Raw genomic sequence first — 13,425 nt, 5'->3', positions numbered from 1 at the left:
TCCGTTATTATGCTGATAGGTTTGCTTTTGTTTTTACTGTTAATTTGTGGTCACTTCGAGTTATTTAATTCGCAATGGATACTAAGCAAGTTCGTGTAATATTTTTGTATGAATATAAACTGAGTCATAAAGCTGCAACTGCGACTCGTTATATCAACGATGCATTTGGAGAAGATGCCGTAAATGAACGCACGGTGCAGCGTTGGTTAAATTTCGAAGTATAATAACTTAGTATTATTTGATTTATAAAATATAGAATACCTATTTTTTCACCCTGCCGACTAGACCTAATCCGTTAAGCGAACTGAGGATTTCAACTGTTTAATTTATTTATCACATTTTTTTATACCTCTTATTTGGCTGTCGTAACCTTGAGCTCAATACTTCCGAATGTAATGTTATTGTTTTTGTCTAGAAAAGAATGTAATTATACATCATAATTATGTTCTTTACTGTCTATCTCTAACCAGTGTAAATACTATAAGAGACCTCGACGTCTCATTTATCCCATCTGTTTTATTTTATGGCCATAGGTATAGAATAGCGGGGAAAGCTCCTAATCTTCCTATTGCTTAATGTACGCTTGAGAACTCAATAAAAATCTCAATAAACATTTCAGTACTTATGTACTTTGAATGACCATTTAATACAGCACACGCAAGTAACCAAGAAGCAATTTCTCCTTAAATAATGAAATAAAATTCGTGCAACAGAGGAATGAAAATTCTTGGTCCTATAGCAATACAAAATCTACAGGTTTCACGACGAGTGTAAGAATCAGGTGATTGAAAATCAATACAGGAAAGGGACATGGGAAATCATATTTGCGATTTATTTTATTGTAACATCTTTATTATCAAGTGTTAAGTCAGTGTGACATTTTTTAGACATACACCCATACTATTTGTAAATGATTTCCAATTATAAAAAACGGAATCACTGTATGAAATCATTGACGTAAGTGGTGGGATTAACGGAGACGATCAAAGATTCGCGAGAGCAGTCGATTTTCCAGGAAATGGAGCCACTTTTCAAGGCCTCAGGAGTGGCGTGAACTTCGAAACGGCCGGGCCACCCTCTGTTCACGCTTTTTCGCGTTCATAAATATTTACTAGGACGCGAAGAAGAACGAGCGCAGGATCCTTGCAGCGGCGAGACACGGCAGCCCCGGCATTCTCTCTGGATTTAATGAACCGCACTGATTTTTCACGGGCGCAAACCGAAGGGGGGTAGCCCTCCTCGGGAGCTGTTTGTATCCATCTCCCGTCGATCTCTCTTCCTTCTCCCCCCTTTTGTTTCGCTGGCTGTCCTCCCTTCTGTCTTTCGGTTGAGCCCCCTTTCCCGGTTCCGTGCCACGATACGTCGAATTCGAGGTTTTTCGCCCGACTCTTCCCGACCGATAATAATTTTAAAAGGGGAACGCCCGAAGGCCCTCGAGGTGTCGACCCGCCGAAGACGAATTATCGCCGCGTGACGCGTACTCTTATTTATGATCCCCAGAACTCGTCCCTCCACCCTGTATCATCCTTCCTCTCCCTGCTTTCGCCGGGGGCGGACGAAAATGTTCGACGACTCGCGGATTCGCGGTGATACCTATCGCGACACCACCCTATCGCGCTCACCTGGGTTAGATAAATCATCGCCGCCTCGGCTCGTTGAATCTTTGATAGAAGGGTCGCGTAGTTACTACCCCCTCCCTGCTGTGCAGCAGGGTTAGATAAAAATTAATCTGCTAGTAGGTGCGAGAGAAATCGCGATTTCATATTCGTCTAGATACATTGTGAATAATATAATTTTACATATCCCTGACTGTCGTTTTCGATTTTAAACAATTTCAAATAATTTACGGGGGGTGTAGGAAATATACGTGCACTGACCAATTTCGAATATGACTTTATGGAATGATAGTATATTGACTAATTTCGTGCAAATAATGAATATGTAGAATAGATACGCGATCTCTGGAATAGTTATAGTCCGAAAAAAGTAGTTATTTATATAATTTACATAATTAAAACAGAATGAGACAAAAATTACAGAGACATAAGTAATTATATAGCTCATGTACAAATTGTTTATAGAATAGTTTATAACGTAAACACATCGTGTTATTACTTCATATGTATGATCGGTATGCTCATTATGTTTGGAAACGTAGTCGCCATAAGTAGTATTCAAACTTTGGAATTATACAAAATTATCATTGAAAAATGGAATGAAAATGTTCGGAACTTTCTATTGGAAAAAAAGGAAATTATTATTACTGTGCGTGATCAGTGTAGAAATATTTATATTGTTACGTACATACACGTACATGTACTGCACTGTTAGTACTGTGCACGTATGACATGCGCAAATGTGGAAATTAAGTAAGTCGTTTGTAGAAGAATAGAAATTTGTATCAATGAAAATTAGGTACCGCGTGAAATCAAAGTAAAATGAAGACAAACATATTCAGAAGCCATGAAAAATTAAAGTGACGCAAGATCATGTGTTGGATAATCTAATTCTATCGTCAAAGATCGACTGGTTTTGGACGTATCCCGACGCGAGGGAGGAAAATGCGTCGTCGCGTTGGCACCTATCGACAAAATCGACGACAGCGAAGGAATCGGGCAGCGAAAATACGAAAGGGGTAGGAAAGATAGCGGCGCTGACAATTGGGGCAACGGTGTGATCCGATATTGCGACGGCAACCGTGCGCCACTTCAGGGCGGATCTGGTTGGTCAATCAGCGGTGCATTGTACGTAACGAACCTCCGCACTCGGCCGAGTTTAATGCCCGTACGTGGACCTTCGTGAACGTGTGTGCGCGTGGGTTATTAAATATGACGAGAAGGAAGGCCCGCGGGGCCGAGGGCGGCCTTCTCCCAGCTTCCTGAACGTCGACGTTTGACGTCGAGATTGTCGTTTAACGTTCTCCTGGCAGGCTCTCGGATTCGTGACTCTCTGCAATTTTTATTTCTACTTTTTCCTGTTCTTGTCTTTACGAGGACAGTGGAATCCTTGGAAGTTCGATAGGCTTTCCAACGAAAACAACTGGGAGCTTGAAGTAAAAAATTACATGAGCTTCTTGATCATACATATGAATAACTCAACGAAGATTGTTGCGGGCTGAAAGTTTCTTAAAAATATCAAATGGAATGTATTCATTTGTGAGGATGAGGTAAATATTTTAATGTTTCATCAATATTTTGTTCAATCTAATGTTTTTAGAAAAAATTATCCTTTGCGTCGTAGCTTGGATCCTATTTGGTGTACTCTGAATATATTTTCTAATTCTCAATTCTTTGTCGTAATATAAAATCTTAGCCATTGCTTTTGATGGTTTTATCGTTAAATGCTTAATGGCATTCCTTGCAGAAAGAACTCAATGTTTAGCAAAGTAACCGCTAAGGATACTTTTTTAATTAATTTGTGAAATGTATCTATTTTCAATATAAGTAGACTTAATTTTGCCAGTCGCTGTATTTCTTTCGAAATCACTTTTCACTGAAGATCATTTTTTATTTAGTTGTCATTCGAATTTATTTATATAAATAAAGATACATTAAGTTTTTAGAGGATGAATTCATGTATCTAGAGTCAAATAGAATAAAATTTGAACGCTTTGTATTAGATAAGAAAAAAAATTCTAAATTTATTAAACATTTATTAAAAGTTTTTTCATCATTATCTGACTCAACCAGCCTTGACAATGATTTCTCTGACTAAAAAAGACAAATAAATTAAATATCACGACAAGATTATGTAAACTGATTAAACATTTTGCATATAGAAGTACCACTTGTAAGTTATGACTATTGAAAACATAATATGAGACGGCTATTGGCATCTATCTAATATCGCAGCCATATTTTTTCGTTAATGATTCATTGATTAAATTGTATAAATACTTGTTATTTTAAGTAATCTTTTTCTTTCAACTTTTTAATCTTATGTTACATGTTTTTATGTTATAATGTAATATAAATATGTATATATAATAATATAATTTAATATAAAATATAATGTACAAAAAGTATTCTTAATGGGGTTAAAGTTACTTTGTCAAACATTAACTTTTTTTCTGTAAGGAATGATGTTAAATATTTAAGAATGAAACCATCAGAAGCAATGACTAAAATTTTGTGTTATCACATAATTTTGTGTATATTATGTTTTATATTGATTCACTCGTTTTTGCGCCATAAGAATTCTATTATTCTTAAGGAATATATGTATTTATTAAATTTTCATTACATTTTTTCCCATACATTTATCAAGGTTCATACATCATTGGTCAAAGCATCTACGTATTAATAGTAGATAGAGTTCTGCTCTTCTTATACTTTTCTTTACCATTGAATCTTAGCAAAAGACCCATTCTGAGTGTATTTGAATTTATAAAAATTAAGCAATTAAGTCGTAGATTCGGTTAAAGATTCTACGCTGGTGTTTTGTCCGTTCAATAAGCCAAATTTCTGAATTGTACGTTTAGAATCTCATTGAAAAAATTTGATGCATCAAACCGACGGTTAGCTCTTTAAAGTTAAACACTGCCCCGCGGGAACTCCATTAATTTTTTCAAATGGACTTTCTCGAATACGCCACTTTTATAACGAACGGCTCGTACGTACTTTTCATACGAACGAAATAAAAACGTTATCATCATTATTCCACATCTGATTTTCATTTTAAAACGTCGAGTGGCCACGATAAAACTTCACGAAATTGCTCCGAAGTCGGTCGGTATGAAAGCAGGATCTCTCGGTTCTCTGGACTACGTTAGACGTATCCTGAAAACCGAACGATTCAAGATAAACCCCTTTCGGCCATAGAAAACCGGGCTCACTTATCTTGCTCCGTGTAAATCGATGAATGCCGGAGATTATTTACCGGCGGATCTCCGTTTTTCGAGCTAAACAAAGACAAGAGAAGGGCAAGAAGCGTGGGAGGGATATTTTTCGCTAGCCGCTGGACAGAACGATGCGATTCGGCGGCGCTGTCGATGAACCGAGCGACCGGAGGGGTGGCGGTGTATCGTGGCGCGGAACGTGCATAAATTTGGACGGTAGCGTCTCATAGCGAGGCGGATGGTGCTCGAAAGCGGTGAAGTGGACCTCTTGGTAACGGCGAGCACTTATTCGCTTGCTCGCTCACTCGCCAATCCAAATGAATTGGATAATTTGATCAGCTCGTTGCTGGCCCTTTGTTGCCTCCTGGGAACTTTGAATGGTCCGTTCGAGCGTCGTCCCTCTCTTTTTCGCTGGCTACCGTCCCGTTCATCACTGCTTCACGACTGACCCAGCCACGGTTTCTCTCTTGTCTTTTCGATTCTTTCCCTTTCATTTCCCTCTCACCCCCGGTCGTTTCAACCTCACCGATCTCTTGCCTCTCCCCCTTGTAGATATCAACGGGCCAAGAGAAGATCGCGGCTGAATAAAGAAAGCGCCGCTTCTCCGATTCGGCTCGAACACCGACGCTGAATCGCGATTGGCAGCCGCGTCGTGGAAAGGGACTGCTCAACGAACATTTCGGGGAATTGAAATAATAATTCGTCGGAAGGGCGGGCGAGGGCTTCAATAGGAAAGATCGCTCGGTCCGCTCGACTCCGCGATTCGCGGCCCCGACGCTCCTCGGACCAACACGACCGAGAAACCGCACTCGGAAACGAAATTGAAAAGACCAGTTCCGACCGCGTAATTGTTCCCACGAGGAACCAGACATACGAGGCTCAGACGATCATGCGTGTGTTGTTCGTTCACCTCTCCCCCAAGGAGACGTCGCTGTTAATTGCCTTTCTTCGATTCGTGACGCTCTTTCTAGAATCGTGTTGAGATGTAAGAGAGTTTCCAGAAAGTCGCAAGAAAAGCTGTCTCGAGAACGCAAGAAATTGCATACACGCAGGTTGAGACGCGAGAGAGAGCGCCAAGAGAAAGGAGCTTTACACTGGTCGCGAAGAAAAGCATCATTCACCGCGTGTATCTTGGCTATTCGAAGATCAAAATTTCGACTCGCGTTAAGAGAGCGGAATAAAACCGACGAATATGATAATACGGCGCTGAAATCGTGTGGAAAATAAATTAAGCAAAGCTTTTCAGCCAATTGATCCAAAAGATGAAGCCCCTGGTCGTTGGCGGAGGGATTTTAAATGCCGGCACGCGAACGTATCCCTTCGTCTCGTGCTCTGAATACCGCTTACATCCTGTTTTTCCTCTTGAATCGTTCACATGATCACAATAATGATAATGGGAACCGAAGTAATTCAACGTCTTTCCAAGCATCAAGTTTATTAGAACCCTTTCGCCTGTATTATTTCAGATCTTCTCGGCGATAAAAAATATTTGTTCGAAAATTCTATATGGAAGTGAGAGGAAACATAATATATCAGAGAATATTTAATAAGGTGGTTGCAGTATATTGGTAGTAGAACGTACGAGTGAAGTAAATTATAATTTTGATAATATAATATGTTGTATTTTTATAAAAACCGATGGGTTTGCGTGGTCTTATCAAGCAGTTGTTTGACGTAATCGGTTTGTCGTTCGAAACCGACATGAAAATACGAGATTATCTTCAATTTATATAATGAAAACGGACATGTGTTATGTACATGCTAACATAACATAGATCGATACCTCCGACTGAAGTTTATTCTCATTTTCTAGATCATTTTGTCATTTCATGGAAGTTATATGAAATATATCAAGAAATTGTCAAAATGACGTATATCATTCTCTACAACAGGAACAGAACAATAAGAAGTATTAGTCTGTTATAAATAATAATAATTTACTCTCTATCATTGAAGTAAATGAAATAAAATATGGAAATCTATGTTTTGCGTTTCAAATTTCAAATTTCAATTTTTTGTTCAATTTAAACATTTGCCACTTAGCAGGAAATTTTTAACAACTTTTTTAACACAATGACTACATTTATCCGATAATTAAAAATCTTTCAGTCATGCCACTTTTATTGCGTGGATGCAATACGATGCAGCTTCAGAAAATTGAAAAAATAATACATATTTTTACCTGTCTCAATGGGAATTCCCCTATTAAATGCGGAGATCTGTTATATTGGACACATCGCATTACAAGACCGCCTCTTGGCACAATAGATTGCGAAGAAAACACTACGTAATACTTGATAATACTCCATATCACAGTAACAACGTTGCAATGACTTACTCCGTAACGAAGAGAAAGAAAAATAATAAAAATGATAATACGGTTTTACTATGCACAGATACACGATACTTGTACAAAAACTATACAATGGGAAAGCTGTTGATATTATGTTTGTTAACGCATGTATATGCCAAAGTTAACATTAATTATTTAAATATTCTGCACATGTTACATATACACTTATCCTCTGATTTACAATATATTAGGTTGTCCCGAAAGTTTCTTTCGCGGGTTGCACTCAATTATTTTATGTGGTCTTGTTTATATAAATAGACAATCTAATTTCATAAATATTCATGTTGTAACAGTAATGGAGCAAAATGAATCGTGCACAATTCAGTAATGTAACATAAAACATAAACTATTGTGCATGTATTACTTATTAATAAAGCGAAAGAAACTTTTGGGACAACCTAATAGATACGTTTTACAAAAAAACTGCAGGTGATTTGGTCCCCTAATGATTACTTCTCGATACCATCAAGTCTTACATGGCTAAAATTTTACCTGTGGGAAGCTTTGAAAATATAGTGTACCACACAAGAGTTAATTTGCGACAAGAATTCGACGAAAGAGTCATTGATACAATCCCTGAATTGAAGGCAGATAGGCATGAGATTCCTATGGTTTTGAATTGAACCATCCAAACGATGTAAAGCTCGCGTTATAACGGGGTGAAGGTATCTTGAAATGAAAAATTAAACGCAAGCATTTCCCTTTGTACCGAAGCCAGACGTACGAGCCGCGACGGCCATGCGTTCATTCAGCCACCCTAAAGCGGCCGCTGTTAATTACTCTTTCTTCGATACACGACGGCCTTTCTTGAATCGTATAGAGATACAAACGGGCTTCCAGAAAGTTGTAAGAAGAGCTGTCTCGAGAACGCAAGAAATAGCTTACGCACGAGTCGCGACATGAGAAAGAGTAGCAAGCAACGCTTTTCAGCCAATTGATCCAAAAGATCGAGTCCCCAGTCGCCGGGGAAGGGATTTTAAATGCCGCACGCGAACACATCCCTTCGTCTCGACTCTGAATAGAATTCTGAATAGAATAGGCTCGAGGAATAATAGATACATCTGTATGTTAAACTCGATTCTCTTTAATTTGTTTCAATATTTGTATTACTTTAGTCTTGATGTCACTTTAATCCAAATCCTTTTGTATACAAGGAATAAAAAGAAGTACCATATAAATTTTGTAGATAGACGATAAGTTGAAAAATTTATTTCCCATTTCAATATTTAACGTATAATATAATTTCAAGTATGATATAAATTATTTGTTAAATTATTCTGGCTCTCTTCGATAATGTACAAATTCATTATACGACGATATTTCAAATATTTACAGTAGACCTTCGATTGTCTGAAGTAATCAGGGGACATGGGTATTCAGACAAGGGAATTTTCCGATAATAGATTATTATGTGTTTTTTTTTTTTATCGCGATCTTTATATGTGCATTTCAAAAGCAGAATGTAAATATTTATAATAAAAATCACAAATACTGAAATCAAATTCGGTTTTTGGAAAGATTACAGGTCCAGATAGTGGTAATCAGGTTCGTCTACTTTCTGTTAACTGCCGAAAAATTGAATTGTCTAAAGCGTCATTTTTCAAGGCTATTGCATTTTTCCGACTAGTAGAAGCCGATTGCAAGTACTTCTCGGTATCATATTCCGTTTTTTACTGTCTGTAATTGTTGACCTCACAGTAACACTTTTCGTTAATGTAGTTGTATTTTCACCACTCCCAAATTCTTTAATTATTTCATATTTTGTTGGTATTGAAATAGTTACAAAAAGTGTTGGGACAGAGGGATCAAATAATAAAGAACACGGTTAATGGAGGTTCGGATAATCGAGATTCTGCGGTATCCCTAATACAAATCTACAGTAGAATCTTAATTAATGCAGGGATTCGGGGCTGAAAATTACTGCAACAATAAAGATAACCAATCCGATAAGTAGTAACCCTATTTATCAGCGTGCCCCCACTACTTATGATCCACGCGTAGCGTCTCCAGCCTCACTTGTTGCTTAGCGACCATCCCCTCTACCTATCGACGTGAAATGAACGGGGCTATCATTCAATAATCGAGGTTTCCTCGTATTAAAAATGCGTGGTAGTAACGTACTTCCACGTCTGCTACACATAAAATGTAAACCCTTCTTGGATGAACGACGCCCTTTCTCCAATCCAGAAAGTGGCAAGAAAAGCTGTCTCGAGAACACATACACGCGAGGTAAGATACAAGAAGGCGAAACTTTACGCGAAGTTACACAAATAAGCGTCATTCAGCGGATTATCTTAACCCGTCTAAGATCAAAATTTCGACTCGCAGCAATGCACGAGAATAAAATCGATGAATATGATAATACGGAGCCGGAGTCGGGAAGAAAAAAAACGAAGCAACGCTTTTCAGCCAATTGATCCAAGAGATCAAGCTCCCTCAGTCGTCGGCGGATTTTAAATGCCGCACGCGAACGTATCCCTTCATCTCGACCCGCGGCCTGAATAGACCCGGCGCTTGCATCCTGAAAGGAATCCGCAAGATGAATCCGCGAAGTCAAGACAGCCGACCCATTTAGCCGTGGAAAAAGAAAATATTGTCGAGTCCGCGGCTACCGTCGTCGGGGCTATCTTCAACGCCACATTCACGTGGTCTGGGTAAGAGGCGATATTATTTTTTTCCACCGTTTTCCTCCCCCGAGCACCCCTTCGTCGCTCTGGCCAGGAAATATACGAGCGTCGAAATATTATTCGGACGATCGCTTCTTCGTGGCTGGATGACGTCTCTACAAGCTTCCTCTTGGGTTCCTTCCGCTTTTTGTTCTCGCTGTTCCTCTTTCTCGACGCCGGAGAGACTAGAGGAGAATCCTCATGGCCGCGGGCGCGTAAGAATTTCGGTGGCCGTCGGTCGAATCTCCGCGAGTCGAAAGGGTTGAGAGATATAGGGGAGGAAACGTAGAAGAAAAGGATAGGGGAATATAAAAATGACTGTAAGACATTTTTCGGAAGGTCTATCAACACTGTCGTATTGGGATCACTAGGACACTCGTCACTAATTTCAGATGTTTTATGGTTGAAGACTAGAGATCACGGTTTTGAACGGGTATTAAAATACACGGGTACACGGAACACGTGTACTGTGTATTAAGAAATTAAGAATACGGCTATTTTTAATACACGGATTAAAACACGGATTAAAACACGGATCCATTAATTACTCGTGTACCCGGGTATTTCAATACACGTCAAGTTGGGATCTCTATTGAAAACCATTCTGGTTTCGTTTTTTACTTTTAAATGTAAGCAAACGAAAGCGAGCGAGCATGGATACATCTTGCGTTTGATTACACTATTCGTTGAGCTACGAGATTGTGTTAACGTTTGATTACATTGATTGCTGAGCCATAAGATCAGTTTTGCGTTAATAATAAATTAGTTTTACCTTTCCTGTATTTTAGTAAGCCGGTTTTCAACTACTGTCGTTCAATCTATGATTGAGGACCTGTAAGTTTTTAATCCAAGTAGGTTCTATATTTTCATGCAAAATTATCTTTGACTTTTGAGTCAAAGTAAAATTCAAAATTTTGACCTCTTTTTTTTTTGTTTAGAAAATTAGTTTACCATCTGGAGAATGTGTTCCGACCATTTCAGCTAAAACTTCGAAGTCTAAGTGTACCTACAGAGTCATTAAAGTGGTGCGCTCCAAACGGTATACGAAGGACTATTTTTAGATCCGGAAACTTTAAACGCGTTTTTCTCAAAACACAAAATTTCGCGTACCGCGCAATGTAGCTTAGAGATTTCTCAGCCGATTCCTATGAAAATGGCACAAAATATTCCTTAAACTGTCCTTGATGCAAAGGATGCAAATTTTGTCTACTAATGAGATACACAACTGTGGTACAGCAAGTGCGAATTAAAGCAACCCATTGCATGTTAATTTTAGTATGTCAGATTAAAAAGGTAATAAAGGAAACCAATGAAAAACTTTCAAATAAAGTTAAGCCTGAATATGAGTCTGGACCTTGAACTTTCAATACTTAAGCTTCCTCTTTTTCTGTACCTGACACCCCTGAAGAAGATTAGTGAATTAATGTCGACCAACTGGACTTCGTTTCTATTAAATTCTCACAGTTTACTTTACATTACAAATAAATATGAAACTCGTCGAAAAAATCCTGGTTACTATAATTAGAAATGTAACTAAATTACCGCAAATCAAACAAATTTCTAGCTTTGAATTTCTTCTGTTCCGATTACGAATACATCGTCACCCAACTCGGATTTTGTATTGGCAGCAATCTCAACGATCTTTAGATTCTATACTCAAGCATCGAAATATTATTCGGACGATCGCTTCTCCGTGGCTGGCTGACGACTCTCCCCAGGTTCTTCCCAGCTTCCTTCCGCTTTTTGTTCACGCTGTTCCTTTTTCTGGACGTCGGAGAGGCTTCCTTATGGCCGCGGGCTCGTAAGACTCTCGGTGGCCGTCGCTCGCGTTAAAAGGAGACGCGTTCGAAATGGAAGAACGGCGGAGAAAGCGAGAGAAACGGAGCTGGTTCGTTGACGAATTCATCAAAAACGTTTCGCTGTAATAGTGCCCGTGATTACTGGGCGGACAGAGAGCGCGGTGGCTGGGAAATTAAAAAAAGAAAAAAGAAAGAAGAGGAGATCGGGGAGAGACAGAGAGGCACCTCTCCTCTGTGGCCGGAAGGTGAGTCCCCCGGCGAAGGGAAAAGGTGGAGATGATTAAAATGAATTCTACGGAGACGGGGACCGTTCGCGGCACTTTTTCCCATAGTATTCTTCGAGAGGCATCCCGTGGCTGGCGACGTTCGATGATATTTCGGTCGTTTCCCCCCCCTTCTGAATGGGGATCGATCGACAAGGGGGCCGTTCCGGGGATTGAGGAAGCGTAGATTTGTCGCGCGTCGCGAGAACGGATCGCGGATTCATCTTGAAACGGACGAAGAATAGCACTTGATACGTGTCTCACAGCGCCATTTTCTGATGAAACGGCGACAAGAAAAAAGAAGACCAGACGCTTCACCGCCGTTCCGTAATTCATTCTCGTCGATTCATCGCGCGAGACCCCTTCGATCTACGTGGTCGATGAACTTTTAATCACTGGTGGTTCCGGCTATCTACGCTAACATTAATATTCGAACACTTCGCGATTTTTATTTTGTCGCTTTATAACTCTCTCTATGACGAGGACTATAGTATCAAATTCTCTTATTGTTAGTACATCGGAGCCAATATATCAGCTTTTTCATTTTCGATCAAATTATTAGCATACATATTGTACAAGGGAGTAATTTCAATGAAACGAATTATGGTACTAAGGTATATTTGCGTTAAACAGGAATATGCATGTTTAAACATGATTCGTCGCAGATATGTATAAATATTCAAAGGAGTATGACTTGAATTCACTTGTTTTTTTATGCAGTTACTTTTAAAAAGTAACTTATCTTACGTTTTTTTTTGTTAAATATTATTTTGTGATTATGTTATATTATATAGAGAAAAACCATCCAACACAAAATTAACCAAGTATGATTTTACTGTTAAGATAACCACTACTGTGAAGAGCTGACGTACCGTTTATGTTTTCCTCAATAAAAGAATGTATCATTCGATGTTTTTCTGATTTATTCGTCTAAGTGTATCTGTCTTAAGAAGTGTATCTTCAAGAAGTATGCATGCACGTTCTCTGTTACAATCAAATCAACTCTTGTAATAGATATAATTTGAGAAAGCATAGTTTAATTTATAGAAATGTTTGAACCTTTAATTTAGATCATCTTCTATATGCAAACATCTATTGTCAATACCTAGAAGTACGCAAGTAAGCAACTAAATTGTATATCAAGAACATAACGTGAATAAACAAATATATAGATGAGAATACTTTGCTATTGATAGTGAATTATTATCAGTTAGACGAAAAAGATAAATGAATAAAAGTGTAATACGTGAAAAATTTGAGAAGTTTCCTCATGAAATATCGTATATTAAGAAATAATGTTCCATAATTCATCCCATTTCATCCTATCCACCTAAAGATCAATCTTATCCTGAAATATCTCTTCTCTCGTAATACAATGCTATGTCATTCTTGACGAATATCAGCTTGTATTCTTTCATATTCCTCGTAAACATTACTGACAACCATTAGGTTTACGCAGAGCCACGAGGTACCTTCGCGGATATCTATGTACATACAACATAAATAA

The sequence above is a fragment of the Hylaeus volcanicus genome, chromosome 5 (assembly GCF_026283585.1).
Source record: "Hylaeus volcanicus isolate JK05 chromosome 5, UHH_iyHylVolc1.0_haploid, whole genome shotgun sequence".
Classification (NCBI taxonomy): domain Eukaryota; kingdom Metazoa; phylum Arthropoda; class Insecta; order Hymenoptera; family Colletidae; genus Hylaeus; species Hylaeus volcanicus.
Note: the sequence above shows the minus strand (reverse complement) of the source record.